The following is a 21,249-nucleotide window of genomic DNA, read 5'->3' as shown; positions in this document are numbered from 1 at the left end:
AAACTAGCACAAGACAAGGATGTCCTCTCTCACCACTCCTATTTAACATAGTATTGGAAGTTCTGGCCAGGGCAATCAGGCAAGAGAAAGAAATAAATGGTATTCAAATAGGAAGGGAGGATATCAAACTATCTTTGTTGGCAGATGACATGATCCTTTTTCTAGAAAACACCATCATCTCAGCCCAAAAGCTTCTTTAGCTGATAAGCAACTTCAGCAAACTCTCAGGATGCAAAATCAATGTGCAAAAAGTACAAACATTCCTTTACATCAAGCTGAGAGCCAAATCATGAATGAACTCCCATTCACAATTGCCACAAAAAGAATAAAATATCTAGGAATACAGCTAATCAGGGAAGTGAAGGACCTCTTCAAGGAGAACTACAAACCACTGCTCAAAGAAATCAGAGACGACACAAACAAATGGAAAAACATTCCATGGTCATGAATAGGAGGCATCAATATCATGAAAATGGCCATACTGCCCAAAGCAATTTATAGATTCAATGCTATTCCCATTAAACTATCATTGACATTCTTCACAGAATTAAACTACAAGGTTTCTGAAAGCAGGAACCATGTCTTGTAAACTGAGTACTAGACATGACACTGAACATTTCACAAATAAACAAATCTCTGAATCAATAAATAAAGGTATAGATTAAGGTGCAGATAAGTAGCTGGTTTGTAAGCAAATAGAAAAAAAGGAAGTGATTAGTTAGGTCCAGGATGTGTATCATAACATAAAGTCAAGCCAAACAAATCTCCCTTCTTTTGTGACATGGTTACAAGATATTACAAGATATCACAAGATATTACAAGATATTACAAGATATCAGTAGAATTCCATACACAACCTAGATTTTGGCAAAGCAATAAATAGAATATTCTATCCTTAGGGAAATGATAGCAAATTATAAGCTGCCGAATAATTTTTTTTAATAGATGAGTCTCAACCCTAAATGTGCTAATAGTATCCTGTGAAACTCTGTCATTTATTGTAGTTAACATTTTTATCAATTACTTGAATGAATGAATTACTTGAATGAAGATAAGAAGACATTTTATCAAAGTTACTGATGGCACAAAGCCAGGAATGGCAGTACTATGTTTCATAGCAGAATCAAGATGCAAAAAAAAAAAAAGGCCTGACAGACTAAAGCATCAAGCTGAAATCAACAAGATGTTAAATATAAACTTATGGTTCAAATAATCAACAGAACAGGCAAAGAATAACCAAGACCTTGCTAGTTAGCAATTCATCTATATGAATTATAAGTAATTACAAACACCATGTCTTTTTTTAAAAAAAAAAACACAGTAATAGTGCTGCTGCTTAAAGAAACTAATGCACAACTGAACCTCATCCTGAATCAAACAAAATTCTTCTTCACAATTGTATTAGGGTTTTCCAGAGAAATTCAACCCATAGAACATATATATAAATATGTGAATATATATACATATATATACACACATATATATAAGCATATATATATATATATGCTTATTAAAAGGTATTGGCTTATGATATCAGAAAGGCCAAAAAGCCCCATCTGCAAGCTGGAAACCCAGGAAAGCTGGTGGTATAGTTTGAAGACCTGGAGAGCTGGGAGCTAATGGTGTTGATTCCAGTCAGAGTCTGAAGGCCTGAGAACCAGGAGCACTGAAGGCAGAAGATCCATGTCTCAGCTCAAGCAGTCAGGCAGAGAGAGCTAATTCAATCCTCCTCTGCCTTTTCCTTCTGTTCAGGCCCTTAATGGACTGGACAGTACCCGCCTACATAAAGGAGGGCCATCTACCAATTAAAGTTTAGCTCATCTCTTCTAGAAACATCCTCACAGACACAGCCAGAAATAATGTTTTACTAGCTATCTGGGCATTCCAGACCATTATGATGAGTGTGATCACCACTGGAATATTACATCCAGTTCTGATTAGGAGGTCCACAGAACAGATGTCCTGGTTGTACCACTGAACAAAGCATAATCACATGCTTCATCAACTCTGACCTGAAATCACCTCTCCAAGAAGAGCTTTGCCCTTACAAATCCACGCATGTGGTCGGGTAGGTTTTGAAGCCCATGATGACTGGTCTGAAGGAGGAGATCCTGCTGCTGATACCTTAATGCAAGGAGGGTGATATGGTTTGGCTGTGTCCCCACCCAAATCTCATCTTGAATTGTAGTTTCCATAATCCTCACATGACATGGGAGAGACCCAGTAGAAAGAAATTGAATCATGGGGGTGGTTATCCCCATGCTGCTATTCTTGTGATAGTGAGTGAATTCTCACAAGGTCTAATAAGTTTATAAGGGGCTTCTCCCCCTTTTGCTCATTCTTCTCCTTCTTGCTGCCATGTGAAGAAGGACATGTTTGCTTCCCCTTCTGCCATGATTGTAAGTTTCCTGAGGCCTCTCCAGCCATGCTGAACTGTGAGTCACTTAAACCTCTTTCCTTTGTAAATTACCCAGTCTCAGTATATCTTTAGTAGCAGCATGATAACAAACTAATACAGATGCATGTGGAAAATGAGGAGGAAATGAGCCAAAAGGGCAGAGGGTAGAAACCAGGGGCCTGGGAGCCACAAAGCAGGGTGCTTGAATTGAAGACATGCAATTCAGGATGGAGGAGAATCACAATGCCATGGGATCTCACATAGATCATTGGTTTTTATTGTAGATCCTGGGAAAGAAACCACAGAGCAAATTTCAGTAGTAGAGTGTTTTCTCCCTAAACCAACACAACATCTTCAGCAGCATAGCGCCAATGTTCTTACATCTTTAAATAGTGGAGAAGAGCACTGAAAAAATGTTTTTCTTACTCAAAACCTTTCCCTGCCATCCATATGTTATTGTAAACATGTGGCCTTTCTTGAGTCCTCCTTTCCATATACTCCTTTCCTCTCCACCCATCCCACTCACAGATATAAAGTAACAACAAGAAAATAGGCTGTGGATATAGGATTAAAAAAAAAAAAATCAGACTTCAAAAAAAAGCTCTCACGTAAGGAATGAGAAAAACAGAATTCCTATCTTTGAGTTATAAAAATTGAAAGGGAAGGGGAATTTTGCAGACCCAGAAAGTGATGAAATGAAGAGAAAGACATCAAGTCTACCCAAAAGGTAATAAAATATTTTACTTGTTTTTTGATTATGAAAAAGAAAATAAATCATTAAAATGACTGTCAGAATGCCTCAAGGAGAAGGGCATGGAATAGGACTTGGCTATAAATGTTGTGGAGAGTAATAAAAGACTTGGTGTTGTTTCCTTAGCATTTGCCTGGGTTGAGCCTTCCTATTTCACACAGGAATCGCAGGCAGTGGTAAAGTCAATCCGCTCCCGGGCACACATTATTGCCTTTCCATTCAGGCCTTATCCCAGAGTCCCAGAGTGGCTGCTCCCACCTGCAACCAGGTCCTATCTCACACTGACCCAACAGGACATGCTGTCAAACTGCCAGGGCTTCAGGATCACCACTTGTTTTATTTTCACAGCTACTAATTATTTCATATATGCCTGCTTATAAAACATTTATTTTTCTTAGTTCTCAGGATTCAAGATGAAGAAGATAAAGTTCCTGCCCCAAGGAGCTCTGTCTAAAGTCTAAAGGGCCTGGGATTAATTCTGTGTAGTTTAATGATGTATTTCAAGTGCCTGAAGACAGAGAAAGGTGACAGAATAGCTGTTAGAATAGTGACTGTTGGTTTTATTTAAACCTAGGAAGGATTAGTTGGGAATTTGTAGAAAAAAGGTAGGATTTTCTATTAACCCACAACTTACATTCAGCATTCTGCCTTGAGTACTTTCTTTTGATTTTCTACACGCCAGGTTTTCCCATAAACCATGATGTTTCAAAATACAGCTCCTACTCAAAGCTATGTGTCTCTAAATCTGTAATAAATATAAATATTGAGACTTTTGAAATAAACTAAACCTTGAAATGAACTGAACACACATGCCCATCAATATTGATTTCTATAACTACCTATACATCCAAATTTAATCCAGGACAATCCAGTCTCACATTTGTCTCCCAAATCAGGCACAACAGGACCTAAGAATAGCACAGAGAACAGTGACGTGATAGAAGACAGATGGTATTTGGAAAATGGAAATGACTCCAGCTGCCTTTCAATAGTCCTCATCTATGATGGCATATGTCAAGTGTGAAAGCCCTCTCAGCACTGTCACAAGAACAAGGCCTGAAAAAAGGTTTACTAAAATCCCCCATGAATACTGAGTGGTTAACATGCAACATGACTATGAAATTACAAGCAAGAGGTACAGGCAAATAGCTATCCATTTTCATAGCTGTATCTTTGCCCTTGTGATCAACCAGACTAGCTGTATCATCTGGTCACTCATATAATCATTCTGTACTGACCATTAAGATGGCCACTTTTGGCAATAGTGACCAATACAATTTCTCAAATAGAGACATGGTTGAAGACCTGGGACTGTGAAATACCTTTCCAGAAGGAGCCACAGCTTCCATGTCCAAGGCACATTTATAGAATTCATATTACTAAACAGAAACCTTGGCCCTAGACTCCCATTGCCTGGAGATTTTTATTCAGTGGAAATCAAAATGCACCAGCCTGGATGACTCAGGGGGAGTGGTAATGATGGGATGAGTAATCGTTCTCTTGAAGTTGCTAGTTAGGATAAGAACAGTTGTTCATTACCTGACGGGACAGGTTTCTCAGCCTGGCAGGGAACAGAACAAATAAATCAATGTCGCTTTCCTCCCTAACATCTTAAAACCCTGTATTTAAAGTCTGCATTTCAGCTCACAACTCCAGGAAAACAATCCCCAGAACTATCCATCTGGCCTCTGGTGATAATAGGGATTGACTGAAGATAGGTGAAAAATGGAAGAGAAGAGATTTGTAACTTTAGTTTCAGGAGAGAAATCCTATGGGAACACTAGCTGGTTGTCTCTCTTAGGTCACTCCCTTGGTTATTTTAGGAATCCCTTGTATACAACTAATGCAGCGTCTTTTTGAAACAATCCAAACACATATGTTGACAAGGAATAGTAAAAGCCTCTAAAATGGCAGTCCAGTTTAAAGACTGGACAATTGAGAACCTTATCCCCTTCAAGGTCATGCTCCAATCGGACTTCCAGAGTAACACTTCCTCCTGTTTAGTCAATCAGGACTACCAATGCCTGCCAGCTTTGCTTTTTAGTAGGTTCAGTTAATTAACATGAGTTTGCCTTTGGCTTTTGCTAACATTGCCTGTTTTGGGGAATCAGTGATGCCCAGAAGGACATGAGTGTGATGTGTGTGTTGAAGATGGACAGGTGAGAGACAGCTGGGTCTCTCACCTAGACCCCCAAGAGTGGGTCCATGAATGAATTAGGGTATTTCCTAATTAATCTGAATTAATCATTTCCTAATTAATCTGAATCTCCTTACCATTTCCATAGTGCATTACTCTAATTTACCGTTTTTGAGGGGATATGTTAAAATACAGTTTAATTACAAATGAAGCACTATTTAAAAACCTATAGAAAATACACTGATTTAATAGATGACAAGTAACTGTCTACATAATTGTTGCCCATTAGAGTTCTGTTAGATAATACCTAAATAGGCTTATACCACGTGTGATTTTGGCAACAATCTGTTTGGGTATCCTGCTAAGGTCCCAAAGTAAACTTACAAAGACTTGACCACACACTTGATCAAAGAATACCTGAGGCTTAATGCAAAAGAGAAGCTAGGCCCCTATGATCAGAGTGTGTGCTGCAGGTTATATTATTGTCCAAACACATTCATTCATCGTCTATCTGGTGGCACCACACTGGTGGTTACATAGATCTGCCGTCCAGGAGTAACAACCTTTACGCTTTTTGTTCTAGCAAGACCTACATTCAGAGAACAGGCATGGGAAGACACAGCTGATAGCAGACAGAACTCAATATTCACAGTTTAAATATGGAAATGACCATGGTGAGAACAGGCAAATCATGCATGGGCTTGTCATATTTAGACACAGGAGAGGTTTTCATCTCCATTCTACAAAGACTTCCCGAGGATGAAATTTCAAGGGCAGCTTAAGGTTAAATTTGGAATGTGATGCTTTGGTTGGATTGTTGATAACAAGCTTTAAAGAAGGTGCCACTGAGAATTATGAGAACGTTGCTAAAGTGGCTGCTACTGTGGACTGGAACCTGACAGGCGCATGTGCAAATGTGTAAATATGCCTTTAACCATTCAAAGCACCATCCCCAGCTCGTCTTCCTCACCAAGAGCCAGCCTGAAAAAGGTGGTTTTTTTTGTTTTGTTTTGTTTTTTTGAGACAGAGTCTCACTCTGTTGCCCAGCCTACAGTGCAGTGGTGCAATCTCTTGGCTCACTGCAAACTCCGCCTCCCCAGTTCTAGTGACTCTCCTGCCTCAGCCTCCTGAGTAGCTGAGACTACAGACAAATGCCCCTGCACCTGGCTAATTTTTGTATTTCTTATAGAGATTGGGTTTCGCCATGTTTGCCATGCTGGTCTTGCACTCCTGACCTCGAGTGATCCACTTGCCTAGGCCTTCCAAAGTTTACAGGCATGAGCCACCACACCTGGCTCAAAGGATCTAATTAAACTAAAGAGCTTCTGCACAGCAAAGGAAACTACCATCAGAGTGAACAGGCAACCTACAAAATGGGAGAAAATTTTCGCAACCTACTCATCTGACAAAGGGCTAATATCCAGAATCTACAATGAACTCCAACAAATTTACAAGAAAAAAACAAACAACCTCATCAAAAAGTGGGCAAAGGACATGAACAGACACTTCTCAAAAGAAGACATTTATGCAGCCAAAAAACACATGAAAAAATGCTCACCATCACTGGCCATCAGAGAAATGCAAATCAAAACCACAATGAGATACCATCTCACACCAGTTAGAATGGCAATCATTAAAAAGTCAGGAAACAACAGGTGCTGGAGAGGATGTGGAGAAATGGGAACACTTTTACACTGTTGGTGGGACTGTAAACTAGTTCAACCATTGTAGAAGTCAGTGTGGCAATTCCTCAGGGATCTAGAACTAGAAATTCCATTTGACCCAGCCATCCTATTACTGGGTATATACCCAAAGGACTATAAATCATGCTGCTATAAAGACACATGCACACGTATGTTTATTGTGGCATTATTCACAATAGCAAAGACTTGGAACCAACCCAAATGTCCAACAATGATAGACTGGATTAAGAAAATGTGGCACATATACACCATGGAATACTATGCAGCCATAAAAAAGGATGAGTTCATGTCCTTTGTAGGGACATGGATGAAACTGGAAGTCATCATTCTCAGCAAACTATCGCAAGAACAAAAAACGAAACACCGCATATTCTCACTCATAGGTGGGAATTGAACAATGAGAACACATGGACACAGGAAGGGGAACATCACACTTCGGGGACTGTTGTGGGGTGGGGGGAGGGGGGAGGGATAGCATTGGGAGATATACCTAATGCTAGATGACGAGTTAGTGGGTGCAGCGCACCAGCATGGCACATGTATACATATGTAACTAACCTGCACATTGCACACATGTACCATAAAACCTAAAGTATAATAATAATAACAATAAATGAATAAATAAATAAAAATAAAAAATAGAAAAAATAAATAAAAAATAAAAAAACCTCTTTCTATGTTTATGATTGTTAAGCAATCATCGTCACTGCAAAGAAAAATATAAAAAGAAGGGGCTTCCACAGACTTTCAAGTATTGTCTTTCCTGCAACACTGGTCATAAAACCAAAAAGAAAGGGGAGCAATTAAACCCAGAAATCCTAGGGTGAGTCAAAATTGCAGTGATTTAAAGGAATTGCCACATCTGAAACATCCTCTATGGTGATAAGGTGAATAAAACCTCCCTTTCAGGAAGCAGGATGACTTACTCATGCACGTGAGGACCCTGTGGTGAACCACAACTTTCTGAGCCTGCTTCCCCACTGTCCCGGAAGACCCAGCTGTCTCTCATCTGTACCTCCCCACACACATACCACACTCACATCCTTCTCCTGGGCACCACTAGTGCCCCAAAATAGGCAATGTTAGCAAAAGCCAAAGGCAAACTCATGTTAATCAACCAAACCTCCTAAAAAGCAAAGCTGCAGGCTTTGGTAGTCCTGATTGACCAAGCAGGAGGCAGCAAAAAGGACACTGGTAGGTTTGCCAGATACATCACAGAAAGCCATTAAGTTTATGGCAGGGGAAAAGCAGCTCCAAAGCCCCCTGAAACAAAAGACGCTTCCTGCCTGTGGTCTGCTCTGGGCCATTCTGTCATAATGGCAGGCTGAGCTATTCAGCTGCAGCAGCCAACAGTAAAACACTGTTTGGAGACAGAACCAGCCCGATCTCTACTGCAGAGACCTGCCTGTCAGGTTTTCATTTCTATGACAGGGGATAAACTGTCCCAGCTGGTTTGAATAAGAAATGAGGAACGTGAGCATCCACAAGAGAAAAAAAAAATACTTAATGCAGGAGAAGATTATAAACTCTTCAAGATTAGTTGAAGGAAAAGATTATGAAGGTAACAGGGTTTCCACTGGTATGGGGAAAATATCCCTAGGATGTCATGGGTGACAGGCAAGAAAGCTGTCCTGAGAAGTTTTTGGTGTGGGAAGGTGAGCAATGATGGAAGGGGCGGGGCAGTCTGCAGCCTGGGTCTCCCTAGTCCCCGTCCTGTGATCTCTCCTTTCGGGTGGGGCCATGCGTGTCCAGATTGCCCATTTTCCAGCTCACATTCTAGCTGGAGTCCATATTAGGGTGAACACGCAAGTTCCCACGAGTGCAAAGTTGTAGCAAACACTCTCAGTAGCAATGGAACAGACACTGATGCCAACCTGAGCCCACATAAGACGATGAGGGTGTCAGAAGGAGGCCAGTTGTAGAGTCAAGAGACAAGGATGGGATTTAAGAGAGATAAGATGCTAGACAGCCAGAGTGACTTCCCTTAAGCCTTAGATTGGCAGTCTCTCCCCGACTCCATAGCTAAATGGAGAGTGAGATATGACCATCCTGGAGACGCAAGTCTAGTCCTGGCTCCTAAATGTGTTCCATGCCCCTCAAACAGAAAGGGTCCCTAATTTATAGATTAGAAAACTGAGGCACAGAGACGTTAAGTAACTTCTTATTGTAAATCATATTGGTACTATGAGCCACTTTATTCGTGGCTACAAGGGTGACCTCAAAAATGTCAGCAAAATTCGTCATTTTTCTTAGATAAACCACCTGTTCTACCTGGACATTGGACTGAATTGAGTTCAACAAACCCTAGATTAAAAAGACTATCAACCCACCCTTTCCTTGGGATAGTCCTTAAACAAAAAGCTAAATAAACACAACATTTTTTTCTTTGGGGCTAAGTCTTTTTGAATACTTGAAACCAAAAAATAAGAGGCTATCTGAAAGGTTATAGAGGGCGTTATTAAATATTCTCATTCTTCAAATGCCTGCCAACCAAAGAGAAGAATAAGAACGCTCTACCTCCACCCCAACCCCCAGGAAATACCGCTGGGCTCAGGAGAATTACTCTGTGTTCCATGGGATAATGAGTGTCTTTATTACATCTAATTAGGGTCTCCTATAATGTGACAGAACCATTTTTGGTCACTTGGGTGTACCCAGGAAGGCCTAGCAACCATCTCTAAATAGCCAATCCTCCTGTCTCTAGAAAAACCACACAGTCCAAGACAGAATTCTGCTAAGAGTCAGGAAGATGTAATTTCCATTAACTCGAGAAGCATTAGGGTTAACATGCAGACTCTGAAGCCTGACCTCCTGGAGTGGAATCCCAGGTCTACCACTTAGCTGTATGACTTCGAGGGAAGTTGCTTAACCTCTCGGTGCCTCAGTTTTCTCACCTATAAGTTAGGGATAAAAATAATACCTATTCATAAGATTTTGTAATGACCAAATGAGTTATGATCTGTGAAGGACTCCATATAGTGCTGGGCATATAGTAAAAACAATATTAGTGCCTGCTTGTGTTGTTACTAACTTTATTATATTCTTAGGTACATTACTGAAGACCTCCACTTTCCAGACTCCTCTCAGATGGGCTGACAAGGCCATCCCTATTCCAGGATTTTTAAATGACAAAATAATTTTAAAGTAATTTCAGATTGCTTTTATAACAGTTAAGAGCCTGCAATAAATTTAAAATGGCCATGAATTCTTTGCAGCTACTCCAAGTTAGAGGTGGAGTCTATTTCCAATCCCCTCCCCTTGAATCTGGGCTGGTCCTATAGCTTTCTTTGACCAACAGAATGTGGCAGAAGAGAGGCTATGTAATTTCTGAGTTTAGACTTCAAGTTTATAGTTTTTGCTCTTGTCCTCTTGCCAGAAAGTTCTGTCATGTCAAGGAGGCTGAGCTAGCCTATTGGAGGGGGAGACCATGTGGCAGAAATGAGTCATCTCAGCTGAGATCCCCTAGATCACCTAGCTCCGAGGTACCAGCTGAGCACAGGGGTATGAGTGACCCCAGGTGAAACTAACAGAAGAACCACCCAGCTGAGCCCAAATGGCAATGTTAGCAAAAGTGCCCAAATTGCTGACCCACAGAATCATGAGCAAATTAAACAGTTGTTGTTTTAAGCCACTATGTATGAGATGGTTTGTTGTGCAATAGATAACTGATGCAGAGCCCTCACTGATACAAATGAGGCTTTATTATCAATAGTATTTCAAACACACACACATAAAACCAGGCCACTTGCCAGCAGGTTTACCAACCATCACAAGGTGTTTCCAAGCTCTTATCTCACCCACCTAGGGCCAGTGAGGCAGCACATTCACTTGGAAACAGCTAAGACCAATTAGTGGTCAAATTTGGGAAGATGGAGGCAAGCTTTCAGCACCAAGGTAGGGTGCCAAGTTAGATCCTTGTAGAGGGATATCGTGGGAATACAGGATTTTGTTTGTTCCTTTTAGTCTGCAATAGAATACAAAGCCAGAAATGCCTGAATTTGGCTTCCTTGGAAGCAGTGTTATTCCACAGGTCTTGGATATTGCACAACAGTGTGGGTAGACACCTTCATGGCATGAGTCAGAAAATTCAAGATCAGCATCACTAAGGGAGAATCAGGGGAGCCAGTCGGAACAAATCATGTCATATCCATGGTCCAGATATATGGCTCCAAGAATGCAGGAAGCCCCGAATGCCTTCATTTTATTCTGCTGGTAAAAGCAAGTGAAGGACTTCAGGATATGCCACTCCAAAACACACTGTATTAGTGTGATTATTTTGAGCTGAAGGCATTCGAAAAACAGCAAATGCAGAGAGAGGCTTTCTCTGAGCTCCCCTTATCTGCCTGAAGACAGACAGATGCTCCAAAAGAAACTAGGTTGTCATCAATTCCCTCCACAGAAGTTTCATCAACCAGAGGAGATTAAATCTTATCACAGGTAAGGAAACTAGAACACACACCCCACCCACACAAACTCTGTCACAAACTACCGTATCTCTGATCTATTCTTCTGAGGGCCCATTCATCTTCCCAAAAAATCATTTACTCTTCTCTTAGTTGCCTACGTCCTTCCTCCTCTCTCTCCTGCGAAGAGAATATATGAGCTCCTAAATCTGACTATGTCTTTGGATATTCACTTTTTTTCCTATGATGCACTCATGCATATAATAAATTTGCATACCTTTTCTCCTGTTAATCTGCCTGTTGTCAGTTTATTTCATAGACCCAATTGTTGACCCCACAGGTTAGAGCAAAAGTCTTCCCTTCCCAAAACAAGAGAATGATTACATTCTAAGCTTTGATTTTACTGTGACCTAAGCAAAAGGTTACTTCACTCTAGGACACAGGGGGAAAAAATAGCAAGTTCCATAAATCAGTGTTCCCTCACCTGTAACATGAGGGAAGAACTGATACCCAACTTTACAGGGAAATTACTCTGAAATACATGATGAGAGGATCTGGAGTCCTCATTTGTTATAAACAAAGCTAACACATTGAAATGGAAACAATCTTACTCAATTATTTGACAAGCTGGACAGCCATGATGCTAAAGGTTCTTACACAAGCCCGGTAGCCTTTGTCTGTGCATTACTTGTTTGTTCTTCTGTTTGTTGATTTCATACCTTGTACTATCTATTTTGTGGGTATATCAGCATGGAGGAAAAAGTTTGTTGAGGGTGCAGAGGCGGGAATGGCAAGAATTATATAAAAGTAAGACACCTCTCCTTCTTACTTACACCTTTCCAGCTTACAGGTCTGATCATCTTGAAAAACAAAATTCCCTGCTTAAAGCATCTCAGAGTAACTCCACTGAGCCCAACCAAAATTGCTGCATCTATTGAAACTCCTCAGGTTATGAATCAAGAGAGTTCAGAAAACTCCTGACTGTGTGGAATTACAGAGCTGATGAGATGTTCACAGATGAAGATGCCATAAAATAAAGTAACTTACAGCTAGTTTTGGCACAGAGCTGAATCTGGGCTCCAGGCAAGCAGGACTCCTGCCCCACCCCCACAGAGACCCCTCTCAACATGCAAGGTATTTAAAATGTGAGGGGATGCAGGCACCCCACAATTCCAACCCAGTTGCCCAGAAAACAGAAATTAGCTATCATATATGGTGAGCAGAAACTCCACACTTATCATATAGGAGCAAGTCAAGCATATAACTTCTTGTGGAGTAGACTTAAGGCTCTCTAACCACACACATTTAATAGAGTACTCAGCAGCCATTAAAATAGGCAAAAGCACAAGAAACGACTTGTGTTACATTTAAAGTTCAAAACTTAGGTACATAGAGACTATGTGAAAAAAGTAAATACAAAGGGGAAAACAACAGCAATATACACTAAAGTGTTCATGACTACAACTGGCACCTTTTAAAATCGGGTGATTTTTACTCTTAAGTCTTTCTGCTGTTCTCCATAGGCCAAATATGCTTTAACAATCTTGAACTACTTAAATGCTCTTGAATTTTTTGGCTACCTTCATGCAGAAGGATAGCTAGAGTGTCAACAGTAGGTGGTGGTCAGGGCAAAAGGGAATGCGAGCAGGGGCGAGTGTGGACATCGAGTAAAGCTCAGCCGTAAATACTCCACATGGGTTGGCCCCATTCAGTGCTGTTCAATGGGTTACATCCCAGTTCTGCCACTTTTTAGTTTGTCTAACTTTGGGCAACTTACCTAATCTCTTAGGTAAGCCTCAGTTTCCTCAACTGTAAAAGGTGGATATTAATAGACGCTTCCTTACAGGAATGCTGTGCAGATTGAGTGAGAGAATGCATGCAAAATGCTTAGGGTGTTGCCTGGTAGACAGTAAGAACAAACAAATGTTACCTGGAGTGATGGTGGTGATAGAGATGGTTAATAATAGAGTTACATTTTATCACCACGGTGATCATGATGATGATGATCCTGACACTGTTTAACACTGTTACTAACAATGAATTACGTTTCCTTGCTTTGGAAAATGACCCAATGTTCCCATATGTCTTATGACTAGACCGTCATTCCTCTGATCTTCATGTCCTTTGGGTTTCTTACTAGCAGATTCTTAAGTTGAAGTTACAGCTCCCACACCACCCAATATGCCCTGGGGAAAAGAGTGATGATAATATACAAATTCCTGCTTGTTGTCTTGGGCCTTATTAGGGTCATAAAATGTTATCCATTTAGAAAGGCATCTTAGTAGATATTTTACAGAATTCTGCTTTGTACTTGAAACATATAATTATCATTAATAAACACAGGTGCTAATAATTCAATCTGCTCTTTAGGCAAGAAACAGGAACATAAACATGGCCCTGGCCAGATCAGCTCATAATCTTAGGCAATTTCCTTTGCATGTTTCCTCCCTCTCTTCCAGCCATCAGACGCAAAGTGGGAGGCCTGTTTGACAGGCAGAAGGCCTCTGGGCTGGTAGTTGATAGCATTGATAGCCAAGAAGAAGACCATGAGACAACCAGGCCCAGTCCCTGAAGCCTCACACAGGCATTCCTTGGCATTTGCCACCTGCCCTCAGAAAAACCAGACCTCTGATTTGATGTCTTCACCTAAAAAAACAGAGTCAGGCCTGACACACTAAACTGGTCAGCCTGTGCAGTAAGCACCACACCTAAAACCAAAAGACAAAATGCATCAAGTAAAAAGCAATCATCAATTAAACACATAACTTTCAATGTGCCCACGTCCATCTATGCTGTCTCTCTTCTTCGTCGGGGTAACACTCTCGTCCTGTTTTAGATCAGTAAATATTTTCTAAGGCTTAACATGCAAAGATTCTATAACTACAAATGCTCAATAATTAGTGCACACATGTTCTAAGTGTATTCGGCAATGTATTTCACTTAATGCAGACACTTTTGAACATTGCTCCACATCCCCGATGCACCCCCTATCCGTCACTCAGAAGATTACTCTGAGGAAGTTCTCTTTCAGTTGACCAAATTAGCTTCTGTGGTAAGCAGAGAAGTCTTTGATCTACCAACCATTCGCTGAGCATGGGGACTTCCCTTTTTGGTTCACCAGAATTGTAACTTAAGCACAAGCCAGGCTTCCAAACCGCAGGATCACAGTGAGCAGTGAGGGCTTAGGATGGGAAGCCTGGCAAACTGCCAAGGAGATGGGAAAAAGACGGGGTCCCAGGACTTTCAGGAGTCCATTCCCAACAACCTAACCAGAGCTCCCAAATGAAAAGCCGAGGGCTGTTGTAACAGCTGCCATTCTTACCTTGAGAAAGAGAATGTGGTTGTCAGGCTCCTCTCTGTAACAGTGAAAAGGTTTGCACTCAGAGTAATCAGCCTATACCAGAGATAAAAAAGATAAGGTAAGAGCCACTGCTGACGATGAGTAACATTCTTGAACAACTGGAATGTTTTTTTAACAAAAGGCAGGTTTCCGGATGTTTGGAGACGTTTCAGAATAGAACAGCAATACAGTCAATTGAACAATATCAAATGCATGAAATCCCTGGAATCAAGTCAAGGTGGGGCCGTTAACATTACAGAGAGTGTGAGCTAGCATTTTATTAACACACACCTGGGCCCTGTCTAATTAAGAATGGTAATAATTGGTGAAATCATACACCTCATCACGTCCCTCCACAAAAATGGCTGTTTACCAAAGAGCTGGCAGAACTCTCTATAACACTGGCATATATCAGGGTATTTGGCAGGCCATAGCATTCACACATTCAACACATCCACAATGAAGACTCTGTGCCATTTAACCTGGTTTGGAAGACAGCCCTACCAGCTGATGAAATAATGACAACATGAGTCTTGAACCCAGATGAGGAGGTGGGAGGGAATTGGAATGTTTCCCTATATGCATTCAAATAAGCAAATATAAAAGACAAAAATTATGCCCAATTTTAAGAAAATTCTATTATATATTTGTACCTTTTTTTTGTAAGAGATGGGATCTCACTCTGGCCCAGGCTAGAATACAATGGTATGATCATAGCTCACCGTAGTCTCAAATTCTTGGGCTCAAGCGATCCTCCCACCTTAGCCTCTTGAGGAGTTGGGACTTCAGGCATGTACCACCACCCCTGGTTAATGTGATAGCTAATTTTATGCATCAACTTGGCTAGGCTATGGTGGCCCGCTGTTTGGTCAGACATCAGTCCAGGCTGCCAAGAAGGTATTTTTTAGATGTGATTAGCATTTAAATCAGTAGCTTTTGAATAAAGCAGATTATCTTTCATAATGTGAGTGAGCCTTATTTGATCAGTTGAGGCTTTAAGAGAAAAGACTGAGGTCCCCCAAGAAGAAATTTTGCCTCCAGCCTCTCTTTGGACTCAAGATTGCAACAATAACTCCTCCTTGGATCTCCAACCTGGTAGCCTGCCCTATGAATCTCATACTTGCCAAGCCCCACAATTGTATGAGAAAATTCCTTAAAATAAATCCCCTTGCCCCTACTCTCTCTCTTTCTACACACACACACACACACACACACACACACATGCACGCACTCATATGCTCTCTCTTGGTCAGGGTTCTCTGAAGAACCCTAATTAGTACTAGTATGCCATCTAATTTCAAAAAAGAATGGTTCATTTACAAAACATATATACTATGTAGAGAAGACAACATAAAAAGAGGCTGTAAGAACATGAGAAAAAGTCCACAGAAATGTATGTTGTAAGGTGCTAAATTATTACTTGATGTGGTTCAAAAATTAGGCTCTGAGCATGCTAGTAGCCAAAGCAAAGAAGAAAATAGACACACTATGGTCACATTGAACAAAATATAAAATACCATACACATACTCCTCAAGAGTGTTAGCTTTGTGTCATTGAGAAATTTCTTGCAAGGTGTTAACCTTCCCTACCTCAGGTAAATTCTTAAAGGATCCTTTATTATCCACATTTGGGGAGGAAGAGGAGAGTAATTAATTAACAATGTCTCTAAGTATACACAGTAGGGGGTCTCCTATAATGTCTTCTTACTGCATCCCACAACATGAAATACGACACCAAAGTACAACTCACTAAAGTGACCTGGCAAGGAAAAAAAACATAAAAATCTGATTATCTGGCTTGATCCAGGGATAAAAGTTAGAATTTCTGGAAAAACTAATGAACTCCATATCCTTTGAGATATTTTCCACAAATGTTATTATTTCTTCCAATAAAAAGTTGGGTAGGAATTGGGCTACAACTGTCTGAGACTACAGTCCTGGCAACAGCCTGGAGTAGAAGTTTTCTCTATTGCTGATTAGTAGCAAATCCATAGAAAAACTGCCCTCAGGCAGGTTTTTAAGCCTACGTAATATATGTTTAAGGAATACAAAGTTTAAATTTTATATGTTTGTATGTGTATAAGTCTCAAATATGCTTTCTGCATTGAAATCAATATTTTAAAACTTTTTTATTATGGTAAAACAAGCATAATAAAAAGTTCATCATTTTAACCATTTTTAAAGTGTCTAATTCAGTGGCATTCAGTACATTCACAGTGTTGTATAACCATCACCATTATCCATTCCCATAACCTTTTTGTCATCTCAAACACAAACTTTGTACCCATTAAATGCTAATTCCCCATTTCCTCTACCCCCAGCCCCTGGTAACCTCTATTCTACCTTCTGTCTCTTTGAGTTTGACTATTCTAGGTATGTCATATAAATGGAATCATACAATATTTATCCTTTCTTGTGTCTGGCTTATTTTACTTAACACAGTGTTTTCAAGTTTCATTCATGTGGTAGTATGTATCAGAATATCATTCCTTTTCATGGCTGAATAATATTCCATTGTAAGTATATACCACATCTTGTTTACCCTGGAATCAATTTTTATATAGTTAATTCACCAAATAATTATAGAGTACTTATGGTGTGAAAAGTCTTTTTAAAATATTAGCTACATTCTTAAGAACCATGTATAAGAGGTAGAAGAGCTACTCCACAAGAAACCAGTTAATTATACAAATCCTAGTTTCAGAATCAGTAGTAGCAGCAAGAAAACAAAAGTCTGTTAAATAGTTTTTCTTCCCTAAGGGTTTAGTAAATCTCCTCACCCCAAACTTAATTAATGTTCTTCATATTTAAAGCTGAAGCGAGGCTACAATATCCCCTGCTATGTGTAACTCTTCATACCATGTGCCTAAAGCTTAGAATGTGTCATTCCTGACTCCCCACCCAGTGATAATGAGTTTCTGTCAAAAAGCTGATGTCAAGAAGTCAGATACTGCAGTAACCTGAAGCATTGGTTTCTATCCCTGCAGGTAAAATATCATCCAAAAGTCTTTCATTTCTGGGGTATATAAACAAGGTAACCAGCCTTCCGTGTGCAAACATGGGTCCTCAGAAGAACACAGCTCTCAGCAAGAGAATCTAATAGTTGAAAGAAAAGGAGAGAGGCTCCACTGCTGGTCTTCACCTTCAACGTGTATAGAAAAGCAGATGGCATGAAGCGGGCATGTCAATGTACACCTGAGTTCACAAAACTGGCACAGTGTGAGTCATCAAAAGATGTCCAGAGGAAGTCGATAAAAAACAACCATTTTTGCACACTGGCAAGGGAATTGCAAGCAAAATCAATAGCCATAAAGGATTCAGGCCACTTTGTTCAGCATAAACATCTCAGCTGGGAGGATCTGCTGTCATCGCAGATTGTTAGCACTTGGCTGAGTTGAAGTTCATTCACTACTTTTGTGTTCAGTTAGTTGGGAACATGTCATTTAAACAATAAAAGCTCTTGTAGAAAATTATAGAGAATTAAGTCTTGAGTTCCTCCTGTGTGTTTTTAAAGACTGACTTCTAGAGCAATAGGTTTTTTTTCTTTGAGACAAAATGAATACTGTTAAGATTGTCCTTTTTAGTATATAAGTAAGTAGTCCTTTGCCTCTAAAACAGGAGACATTCCCATAGGCTGCAGAAGCCAGCCCCCAACAGGCTGAAACTAGGATGCTAATACAAAGGATCTCAAGTTAGCCTAATCAGGAGCTCTCCGAATGAAAAAGGCACTCAGCTCTCTGTCCCAAGTAATTACTTACCCCATCTCAGGACATCAGTAATATACATTCTGGATAGATGAGATGCAAAATTTGAGGGCTAAACTTTTAACTGTGAATACCATTCCTAACCTCCAAGTGTAATTAAGTTAATTCAGGCCTTTCTGATGTACAGCCACAGCCCTACTTCCCCTAAAATAGTCCCATTGGTCTGAATCCAATTCTCAAAGGTAAGAACCCCAATAAGACAATCAAGGTTTATCAGTTATGAAATTGAACTTGAATTTGTAGAATGACAATTCCCTTCTGTTGTGGGCTGAATTGTATACCCCGACCCAACCACACCAGATTCATATGTTGAGGTCCTAATCCCTAGTATCTCAGAATGTGACTGTATCTGGAGAGTCTTAAGAAGTAATTAATTTAAAATGAGGTCATATGGGTAGGCCCTAATCCAATCCAACAGGTGACTGGTGACCTTATAAAGAAATCGGGACACGGACATACAGATGGAAGAAAATATGAAGACACAGGGAGAAGACCATCCACCGGCTATGGAGACAGGCCTCAGAAAGACCCAACCTTGCTGACCCTTGATTTTGAACTTCCTGCCTCCAGAAGTGTGAGAAAATAAATTTCTCTGGTTTAAGCCACATCATCTGTGGTGCTTTGTTGTGGAAGCCTGAGCTAAGACACCTTCCCTTACTCTTTCCCCTCCAGGATTGCCAGGATTCCCAGGGAAAAGTCTGGAAAGCTCACAGGGACACTCTGTGTCCTACTCAAGGACCTCACTGTCATTCATTCCCTTATCCCCAAGCAGGGTAATCTCTAAATCCAAAGAAAGTGACAAACAAGAACACCTCATAAACATCCTGAAGATCCCGACTCTGAAACAGGAGACCACTGCCTTCCCCATGCCCTCTGATCTCCATAGCATGAGACCATTCCGCACCCTTCTCAAATGCTCCGTGCTGACTAGAGGTTCCACTGCAAACGGCATCTTTGGGATGCTGTTTCCAGAAATCATGTCCTCATTTCTCTTACCTTGACACCCAGGGCTGGCTCAGATGCCTTAACCAATCACAATTTCCTCTCTTTCTGAAAAGAAAAGGAAGAGTAAGGGTAAAAATCCTTGCACATTACAGAAGCAAGTCCAGAGTAAGAGATTATCAGCAACAAAAAGACTTCCAGTTGCCTCAAGGCTTGATTCGTAAGTAATCACTTTTTCCTTCACTGGAAGAGTTCACACAGGAGAAGTGATTGATGTCCTTTTTTAGTGCTGGGAGCCATGAACACCATAGTTTAATTTCTACAGCCTCCACAGACAATGTTTGACCTATAGCATAGGTGGGCATTAGGCCTGACTCCCAATCCTATGGCTCAAAGGGGATTGCAGTGTATTCAGAGGGGGAACAAAATAAAATGGACTGTTGGGAGGCAAGTCACAAGTGACAGTGGTAGAACAAGGGATCACTTAGCCTGTCCTCATGTTCCAGATCCATTAGACTCCCTGGTCTTGCTCACCAGCCTCCAGACAAAGCTAATACAAGCTGAGCTCAGCTTTGCCCAGAAGTATCCACAAATGAATATGAAATTTCCTTTGCTATTAGAAGTAATGCCCTGCAGCACTCCCTGGGGCAGCAAACAAGGCCCTTGGTTCTCTCCAGGCTGCAGTGACGGGCTGGGAGTTCTTGTCCAGGGCACATTCCAGCCGCAGGGCAATACTGACACTTGCACCTGCCAAGTTTCAGCAGTGGAAGGAAAAGGAGAGGGCCTGATGCAATTAGCCAGGTGAATAGAGAACTTGTCAAACCATTTACATAAGACAGTCCATGAATGCTTTCAGTTCCCATGACCAGAGGGTGATTGTGCTTCTGCCTGCTGCTCATTCTGCGGGCTGCAGAGCATTTTCCTAGCAAGGAAGTGAGAAGCAAAAGGATGATTTCTCAGCCTGCAAGTTCCAGGGCTCTTGTGGTAATTCAGCATGCATCATGCCTCAAGCCAAGAGGTAATTTTACTTTAAGGGATCAAGGAACATACCCTTGACACTGAGTGGTAAATTTTTAAAAAAAATTCAAGTATCCAATTAATAAAAAAGAAAGCTTCCATATGCAGTTCAATATTCCTTACTTCCCTTACCAATTGGTTATGTATTAGCTTTGCTAAATGGTTTTGTTTCAATTATTGGATTGTGAGTATTTCCGGAGTCCATATGGAATCATATTATCTTGTATCTCTTTCAGTCCCTAGCATATAGCATTGGACACAAAATAGAAACTCAGTGAATGCTCAATTACTGATTGCTTCTTGCTTTTGAAATAGTTTTTCCTGTAGGGAAGCAAATCTACTGTACCTGCCACATTTTTCAATAACACCACTCCGCCACTCTCCCCACCCCACCCCACCCCACCCCATCCCCATACCGAATGTTGCTAACAACAGCAACAGGATCTTCTCAATGAATATCTATCTTTTCAGCGGATCACATAAAAGAACAAAGTTTAGGATGGAGCTGGTTGGTAAATTCTTGTGCTCTATGTTTACATCTGAACATAATCTGAATTAGTTTCCTAGGTCTGTTATAACAAACTACAAAAAAATTGGTGGCTTAAAACAACATAAATCGATTCTCACATTTCAGAAGGGCCAGAAGGCCATAGTCAAAGGTGCTGGCAGGGTTGGTTCATTCTGGAGGCTCTGAGGAAGGTGTGCTCCAGCCCTCTCTCCTCCTAGTTTCTGGTAGTTCTAGCAATCATTGCCATGCTTTGGCTACATAACTCCAATCTCTGCCTTTTCTTCAC

The 21,249-nt window shown here is 40.7% G+C and overlaps 1 protein-coding gene across 4 annotated transcripts in view; it reads right to left on the bottom strand.

The window, feature by feature from the left end:
* Window positions 1–21,249, bottom strand: part of LYPD6B (LY6/PLAUR domain containing 6B) — a 100,134-nt gene that overhangs the window by 46,036 nt on the left and 32,849 nt on the right. For all 4 annotated transcript variants that reach the window (XM_054549366.2, XM_063712798.1, XM_054549365.2 and 1 more), the window contains 2 exons: window positions 19,493–19,546; window positions 14,715–14,786 (listed from right to left, as the gene is read on the bottom strand). The gene's annotated coding sequence lies outside the window, so the exon portion shown is untranslated. The remainder of the gene's footprint in view (window positions 1–14,714; window positions 14,787–19,492; window positions 19,547–21,249) is intronic.

The sequence above is a fragment of the Pongo abelii genome, chromosome 11 (genome assembly GCF_028885655.2).
Source record: "Pongo abelii isolate AG06213 chromosome 11, NHGRI_mPonAbe1-v2.0_pri, whole genome shotgun sequence".
In the NCBI taxonomy this organism is placed as follows: domain Eukaryota; kingdom Metazoa; phylum Chordata; class Mammalia; order Primates; family Hominidae; genus Pongo; species Pongo abelii.
The sequence above is the reverse complement of the archived record's forward strand: the minus strand, read 5'-3'. Positions and strand labels throughout refer to the sequence as shown.